Here is a 9,252-nt window from a genome sequence, read left to right on the forward strand (position 1 = left end):
AATTTATAAATAGGAGAAGAAAATATTGGGACCTCAGTACCATCCAGTTGATATAGCACATCCTTCAACCTTATTATCTATTTGTTTATTAAACAAATAGTATCAAACACCATGTACCAGGCATGCACCAGATTCTGGGAATAATATCTACTATTTTCTTTCTATGACTGCTGAAACAAATTACAACATGCTTAGTGGTTAAACACAGCAAAATATATTATCATATAGCTCTGTAGGTTAGAAGTCTAACATGTTATCATCGGGCTAAAGCCAAATTGCTAGATGAGCTGCATTCCTTTCTGAGGCACCAGAGGAGAAACCATTTCCTTGCTTTTTCCAGCTTCTAAAGGCTACCCGTATTCCTTGGCTCATGACCACCTTCCATCTTCAAACCAGTAACGCTTGGTCTAGCCTTTCTCACACTGAATCATTTTGACACTGATTCTCCCAACTCCTTCTTTCACTTCTGAGGATATTTGTGATCACATGACTTCCACTCCTTGATAATCCAGAAGTTTCCCTATTTTAGGGTCAGCTGATTGCAAGCATATTTCTGTTTGCAATTCTAACTCCCCTTGGCCATGTGACATACTAGTAGGATCCAGGGATTAGAACATGGACATCTTTGTGGACCATTACTCTGCTTCCTGCATCATCTCTGTTCACACATTACTTTAAGCTTATGGAAGAGAGGTACTCACTACCTGATTAAGCAAATAAATATATACTTCAGAAACTGTGATATATGCTATTAATGTTTTATGGTATTATGAGTGTTTAAATCATGGAGAGGTGATATAGATCATGGAATTTTTCCTTAGTTGGCTACATTTGTCTTGACATTTAGAGGAAGAGTGTATAGTTCAATTAGTGAAAGAATTAAGGAAGAGATTTCTCATAGAACCACATATAAGGGGTTAGAAGTAAGAGAAAACAAGAGAATTGGAGGAACGAAGCAAAAACCAGTGCGCCTGTAGCAAAATGAGCCTTGTAATTCAACTTAAAGCCATTACCAACAATCTGTTATATTTTACTGGTTGAGATGTTAGGAATAAAACAGGGAAGAAAATTTGGGTTCTTCATTTTCTTCTACCTCCGGGAATGGCTCATGCTCTTTTTAAATTATATATTTGGCTCTGGGTAATGTAAAAACACTTGCTCAGATGGGTACAGAGAGTGTACTGTTGTTTTGTTTTCAGCTCCCTGAGATATTTAGAATATTTTTAAGCATATCATGCAAGTAAGATCTTCAGTAATTCTGTAGAATTTAAGAGTGTTTCAAATCATTTGTCATTTACTATGCTTATATATGCTTAGTGTTTTTCCCTATTATAATTTGAGTTTTTTTAGATATTAGGATAATAATTCTACCCATATCAGTATTACGGATTTGATCTTTTTTTAACAATTGAAACAAATTTAACTTTCCTTAAACCAGCATAAGGTGAATATTTTCTTATTGTGCTAAAGTTGGCTTATAGGAGGAAAGAAAAGTAAAATTATACTTACAGTTAATTTAGTAATCACGTATATTTGCAGTATTAGACAATTGCAAAAGTCTCTGCCATAACACGGCTAAAGGAACTTTGTGGTCTAGTACACCTGTTTCTGAATTTCTCTCATTGGTTGAGTAACCTTATTAAATTAACACAAGTTCTTTTATTTTCAGATTCTGTATCAGAAAAGTGGGATGATAATACTATAGAATGGTGGAATGGGATTATGTATGTGAAGTGATCAATATAATGCTGAACAGAGAATTCTCAATATTTGGTAGTTGTTGTGTTTATTATTAAGTAGTTATTATCTGGCCATAACATTCTTGCTAATATATTTCTATTACTGTACTATTCGTCTCCTTAAAAGTAAATGTTAAGAAAGCTAATGAAGAGAGAGAGAAAAAGTAATGCAAAGTAGCTTTCTAACCTTGGTATTTTTGAAGCTTTGTCTGTGACATGATATTGACCGCAGGGCACGTGTTTGGAGCCTTTCTGGGTTTGATGTTTCCCGACCTTCTCTGACATTCTTCTGACCCTCCCAGCAGTTTTTCTCCAGCTCTCTTCAACATTTCCTCAGCTTCCTGGCTGTGCTTCAACACTCTTGGAAATTTTCCCAGATGATTCATGAAAAATCATGTAGAGTAAGAACCTCAGGGTCACAGACTTAGAAGAGGGGGTTCTGAAGGGCAAAATAAGACTATCCAACAAAAGTTGTTCGTGACTTAACAGAGAAGTTGTAACTAAAAGAAAAATATTATTGTGTTGAGTAGAATAAACATGAGGATTTCATAGAATCAAATAAATCATCTAAAGACAAGAAAACTGAACTGGGTGGGGGTGATTTCTGTAGTGGGGTTTCTATTTTAACAGTGATTTTTCAGTTTGCATAGTTCATATAAGGTCTCTCCTATACACATGTATGAAGAGAGACTGATATATCCAAAACAAACAGTATCTCTGTAACTCTAATTAGAGATTCAATAAAATAGCTAGAACAGAAACTAAAGCTCAAAGAAAGATCACGGTTTTAAATCCACACTTTAAGAATATTATTTGTCAGGGGCGCCTGGGTGGCTCAGTCGGTTAAGCGTCCGACTTCAGCTCAGGTCACGATCTCACGGTCCGTGAGTTCGAGCCCCGCGTCGGGCTCTGGGCTGATGGCTCAGAGCCTGGAGCCTGCTTCCGGTTCTGTGTCTCCCTCTCTCTCTGCCCCTCCCCCGTTCATGCTCTGTCTCTCTCTGTCTCAAAAATAAATAAACGTTAAAAAAAAAAAAAAAGAATATTATTTGTCATAGTAAATGTTAATAGAAATAATTTTCAAAATAAATGTTTTGAAACAAAACTTTTCATGGGAAGCAGTGTGGCTTGTAAGATAAAAAGAGCTGTAAAGTTAACTAAAATGGTAACTCATTGTGATTAGACAATAGCTGTAAGTATATAACACTTATATGTCTCAGCTATTTTTGATAGTACCATTTATGTTGAGCAATATGCCTTTCCTTACCTGACCTGGAAAGCTATCATGATTCTTGTTTGTCAGTATGTGCCAGATGCACTAAAAAAAATCGGAAGTGGAAAATCAGGGCTGACTGCTGATATCCTCTTGGTTTGAGTCTCAAGGCCCTTGAATCTGAAGGCTACTATGCCAGCATTTACCCAAAGTCATGGGCAACTCTGGAGAAACTGACAAGGCCAGTTTCTAAGATCTAGTTTCGGTGGGAGTTCATAAAGTTACAGTGCTCTGATGTGTTGGCACCTACCAGAGAGTTTGCCAGGTACTCCCGAGTCCTATTTCTGATCAGGCAGAATGACATTCCTATCCTTTTTAGTCCAAAAAGTTTTCTCTTTGTCTTTTTCCTTCCTATTATTTATTCTCTAGAGTTAGCTTTTATAAAACTTTGAAAACTCCATGGTTCCTTGATATCATGCTAGTTTGATTTTTCAACTTCCAGACAAACATACACTTCAGTGAAAGATTTGGACATAACCTAGCTATTGAAAAGCAGTTGGGTATGATAGAAAGTAGATATGTACACATATCTTAACAGTTTTTTTTTTTTTTTGAGGTTAAGCATTTGATCTTTAAGGAATTGTTTTTCTCCCTTTGTCTTGCAAGATATCATCATCCTGACCCTAAGTTCACCCATTTAACAAATACTGTGTTTGCTGAGGTCCTTTTATAAGCTAGATTCTGTGTTAAGTGAAGGGTATACAATGGTGATTAAAACAACATGATTGCTGTTATCATGAAAATCACAGTACTGGGAAGGATAGACAGCAAATATTCATGTCATTATCATCTATAAGATAAAAGAACAAAAAGATATGCATGAATTCCACATCAAAACAAACACTAATACTCTATATATGCTCTGAAAGCTAGAAACCTAGACTGCTAGGAACTCCTATAAAAACCCTGCATCAAATGAACAATTACAATGGATAAGGCAGGAAGGAACAGAGTGATGAATTAGACTTCATTCCTCATGTCCAGGAACTGATAGTTTCTGGCTAAGAGGATAAAGCTAGCTTTATGGAGAAGATGACATTTAGAATGAAATTTTAGGAAAAGGATGATAAAGAAATATGGTAAAGGGCACTAACTGCCAGGCAGAAAGAATAACCTCCACATCTGACCCTTATTTTGTGCCCTTTTGATTCCAGAACTAATCTGGTGTGTTTACATTTTCCATTATCCCTGGTGCTTGGTGGTAACTGCTCCCTGCCTAGCCTAAAATATGCTTGGGGTGGAAGATAAAAAGAGCAAAAGACCATTACTTCTATCATTATTTAGTTGAGTGAGATTTTTTTAAAAATCTCCAAATAAATCCTTAAAAATTTAAGAAAATATTAGAAATAACCCACATTTTGGAAGCTAATGACGTTAGAAAAAATAATGATAATTATCAAAACTCAATGAAGTTTACTCAGACTAACTGATACTTGGGAAACCCAGCTCCTGTTTTCTTTGCCCTAACTTAAAGCCTATTTGAGGCACTTTCATTCAGACTTTAATCATTTTTCCCTCTTTCTGTTTTGGTTCTAATTCTTCAAATTAAAGTTGGTACATAGTTAATTTTATTCTTATTATGAAATATATATGTGTATTATATATGATTTATTCATATTTGATAAATTTATATATGCATCTGTCAGAATGTCTGATAAAACTCATAATACATTTCTTACTAAAATGAAAATGAAAAGTTTGGGGAAGAAAAAGAGATTGACAATTAAATGACTTATTCAGGAAGACTTGAGTTTTCTGTATCCTTACAGCATAGAGTGTACCCATCAGCAAGTTTCTGTTACATCTCAGGAATATTCCTATCACAATTGGAAACTTAGCCACTGAAACTTAATTGTTACGATCAAACTGGAAACACAGTATTTAAATAAGTTGTCAAAAATTAGGATTTATGCTCTTTAGATGCTCTCTATTTTAATTACCAAAGTCTCCCTACAGAAGACAATGTATTAATAATAAATAGCTCTTGTATATAAATGTTCATTGATGTGTATATGTGTGTGCCTGCCTTGTCCCTTGTATTGAAAGGTGTCTTGTCTTAAAAATGCACATGCAATACTACTGTAACTAATAAATCATGTATGAAAAATGTGAAAAATGGCATTATATATCAGTCAGTGCTTCTTTGTATAATTAGATATATTTTCTTCAGTTTCTGCAGACCATCTATGACATTTTTGTTTTAAAAGTTCATTCATAATGTAAATGAATAATGCATTTTCTCATGATGGACACCCTGAACACTAATGTCATGTCACTGATGATGGGGCTGTCACAAATGTGAGAAGAGAAATGATAACTAGAGAAGTTATTTTTTACCCCACCAAATGTTAAGAAAAAAAAAATTACTATGCATTAGCATTGGACAAACACGCTGCCCACTTCTATAGTTTATAGGGATCAACTTTCTAGAAAGCCATGGATGCCTTCCATCTGTTGATTTACTCTAGAAAGGAAGAAATTTTAGTTTAGAATAGGAGGAAGAATTTATCCCTGGTGAGACACTGGGAGCAAGTAAAGCTCTATAACATGTAACTCACTGGAGAATTTTTCTTTTCTTTTCTTTTCTTTTCTTTTCTTTTCTTTTCTTTTCTTTTCTTTTCTTCTTAAAAATATTTATTTATTTATTTATTTATTTACTTACTTACTTATTTAATGTTTTAAGAGAGAAAGAGAGGGAGAGGGTCAGAGAGAGGGAGACAGAGAGAGAGAATCCAAAGCAGGCTTTGTACTACCAGCTCAGAGCCCTATGCAGGACTTGAACCCAGGAACCCACGAACCCTAGATAATGACCTGAGGCAAAATCAAGAGGCAGACACTTAACTGACTGAGCCACCCATGTGCCATTTATTTATTTATTTATTTATTTATTGTCATTTTTTAATATTTATTTTTGACAGAGATAGAGTGAGCAGAGGAGGTGTGGAGAGAGAGGGAGACAGACAATCCAAACTGGGCTCCATGCAGACAGCGAAGAGCCTGATGTGGACTAGAACTAATAACGAACCATGAGAACATGACCTTAGCCAAAGTCTCATCTCAACCAACTGAACCACCGAGGTGCCCCTATTTTTTTTTTTTTTTATTACTTTAGATAGAGAGAGTGAGCAGGGTAGAGGGATGGGGCGTGGAGAGGGAGGGAGAATCTTAAGTAGGCTCCACACTCAGTGTGGAGACCCATTGCAGGGTTCAGTCTCAGGACCCTGATCTGAGATCATGACCTGAGCAAGAGTTGGAAGCTTAACTGACTGAACCACCCAGGAGTCCTGGGAATTTCTTAATAGAAGGTGTCATTTTAGGATTAAATAACTATTTTAATAAGGAAGACAGATTTTTAAATTTGAGTTTATTTGACAATTCTGGGCAAGTCAAGTATTTTACATAATATATTTGGAAGAGATAAGAATATATTGAATAATGTATATTATTTAACAATTCCTCATTCATATCATCCCATTTTGTTCCTGCAACAATCTTGCTATATAGTATATGCATATGTAGTAATATTATTAACCTGGTTATGATAATAAAACAAATCACAGGATAATGAGAAGTAAGTCCCAATTTTTCTAACTTGTAATCTGGTTTTATTATCATGATAGGTAAGACAAAAACTTTCTTCTGAAATACTTAAATAATGGAAATAAAAGGTAAGCATTGTTTTAAAATGGTTCGGGGAGGGGGTGCCTGGGTGGTCCATTAGGTTAAGTGTCCGACTTTGGCTCAAGTCATGATCTCATGGTTCAGTTTTTGAGTCGGAGCCCTGTACTGGGCTCTCTGCTGTTAATGCAGAGCCTGCTTCAGATCCTGTCTCCTTAGCTCTCTGCCCCTCCCCCACTCACACGTGCTATGTCTCTTTAAAAATAAACATTAAGAAAAAATTGTTCAGGGATAAATTATCTAGTTATTAGTATCATCTCTTTCCTGTATTTTAAGTTCTTTAAGTGGCAATCTTTAATAGCTATAGAGATCACCTTATAAGTCACAAAATATATACTCAATAAATACCTGTTAAATAAATGCACAAGTATTCACAGAATTTGTTTTAGTTTGTTTTACTACTATCTTATCAGCTTGTTTTACGCTATCAGAAAATAGGGTTCCCTCTAAACTTTCTAGTTTCAGAGTGTATAAATATGCATCTATTTAATCTAGGCTATCAAACATCTTTCATCTGGCTAACTTCCAGAGAAAAGCCTTAATCTCTCACAAAGTAACCAAAGCAAATTCCTAGGGGTGGGTAGAACAAAGTCTGGTGTCTTATATTAAAATATAGTGAAGTATGATACATGAAATTTTAATGGCTAAGTTTCTAACAAGTATAGGAGTGTTTTAAATGTAATAAAATCCTGAAATGTACATTCAGTGCCATAAGAATATATAACACAAATCTTGAAGAAATCATTTAACAATGTATTTTTTGCCCCAAGATTTTAATTATTCTAAATTTAATACCAACATATTTGTGCATGCACATACATAATACAACCAATTAGTATGATGAGTTCTTGAGGAAAGCAAGATATTGAAGGCATTATAAATCCTTTTCACTTGTTAGAGCACCAAGAAATTAATTCCTACTCATTTTACTATGTAACCCACCCAACCATGTGTTACATATCTATATTTTCCCCATTCTTGCTAGTAATGTCTTTCCTCAGGCCCATCTACAAAGAGATACACACTTTCAGGAGAAAGAAACTAAAAGATCATGTATATACATCATTTGGAACTGAAAGCACATCTGGAGCAATGCCCCTCAACTTTTAGAAGATCTGTATGTTTGGGATGAGCACTGGGTGTTGTATGGAAACCAATTTGTCAATAAATTTCATATATAAAAAAAAAAATCTGTATGTTGATGAAGTCCCAGTAGTCCAATAGTTCATTTTTGCTTTTATTTCCCTTGCTCCTGGAGACATGTCAAGTAACTAGTTGCTGCGGCCGAGTTCACAGGTTGCTGCCTGTTTTCTCCTGTAGGATTTTGGTAGTTTCCTGTCTCACATTTAGGTATTTCATCCATTTTGAGTTTATTTTTGTGTATGGTGTAAGAAAGCGATCCAGTTTCATTTTTCTGTGTGTCACTGTCCCGTTCTCACAGCACCATGTGCTGAAGAGACTGTCTCTTTTCCATTGGATACTCTTTCCTGCTTTGTTGAAGATTAGTTGGCCATATATTTCTCTGTCCGTTTCTGAATTCTCTATTCCTTTGAACTGTGTGTCTGTTTTTGTGCCAATCCATACTTTCTTGATGATTACAGCTTTGTAATACAGCTTAAAGTACGGACTTGTGATGCCTGCAGCTTTTGTTTTCATCTTTCAACATAATTTTGGGTATTTGGGGTCTTTTCTGGTTCCATTCAAATTTTAGGATTGTTTGTTCTAGCTCTGTGAAGAATGCTGGTGTTATTGTGATAGGAATTGCATTTAATGTGTAGAATGCTTTGAGTAGTATTGACATTTTAACAATATTTGTTCTTCCAATTCATGAGCATGGAATGTTCTTCCATTTCTTTATGTCTTTCTCATTTTTTTTTTCATAAGATTTCTATAGTTTTCAGCATACAGATCTTTTACCTCTTTGGTTAATTGTATTCCTAGGTATCCTATGGTTTTGGTGCAACCGTAAATGGGATTGATTCCTTGATATCTCTTTCTGCTGCTTCGTTATTGGTATATAGAAATGCAACCCATTTCTGTACATTGATTTTATATCCTGCGACTTTGCTGATTTCTTATATCAGCTCTAGTAGTTTTTTGGTGAAATCTTTGGGGTTGTCCATGTAAAGTATCATGTCATCTGTGAAGAGTGAAAGTTTGACTTCTTTATTGCCAATTTGGATGCCTTTCATTGCTGCTGAGGCTAGGACTTCCAATAATATGTTGAACAACAGTGGTGAGAGTGGACATCCTGTTGTTCTCCTGATCCCAGGGGGAAAGCTCTCAGTTTTTCCCCATTGAGGATGATATGAGTTGTGGGCCTCTCATATATGGCTTTTATGATGTTAAGATATGTTCCTTCTATCCCTACTTTCTTGAGTGTTTTTATCAAGAAAGGATGCTGTATTTTGTCAAATGCCTCTTTTGCTTCTATTGAAAGAATCATATGGCTCTTATCCCTTTTTTTATTAATGTGGAGTATCATATTGATTGATTTGAGAATATTGAACCAGCCCTGCAACCCAAGAATAAATCCCACTTGAGCATGGTGAATAATTCTTTTAA

Source organism: Lynx rufus, unplaced genomic scaffold (genome assembly GCF_022079265.1).
Source record: "Lynx rufus isolate CCGP_SWC_20201006 ecotype Redwood Valley unplaced genomic scaffold, mLynRuf1.p SCAF_1, whole genome shotgun sequence".
NCBI classification, from domain to species: Eukaryota; Metazoa; Chordata; class Mammalia; order Carnivora; family Felidae; genus Lynx; species Lynx rufus.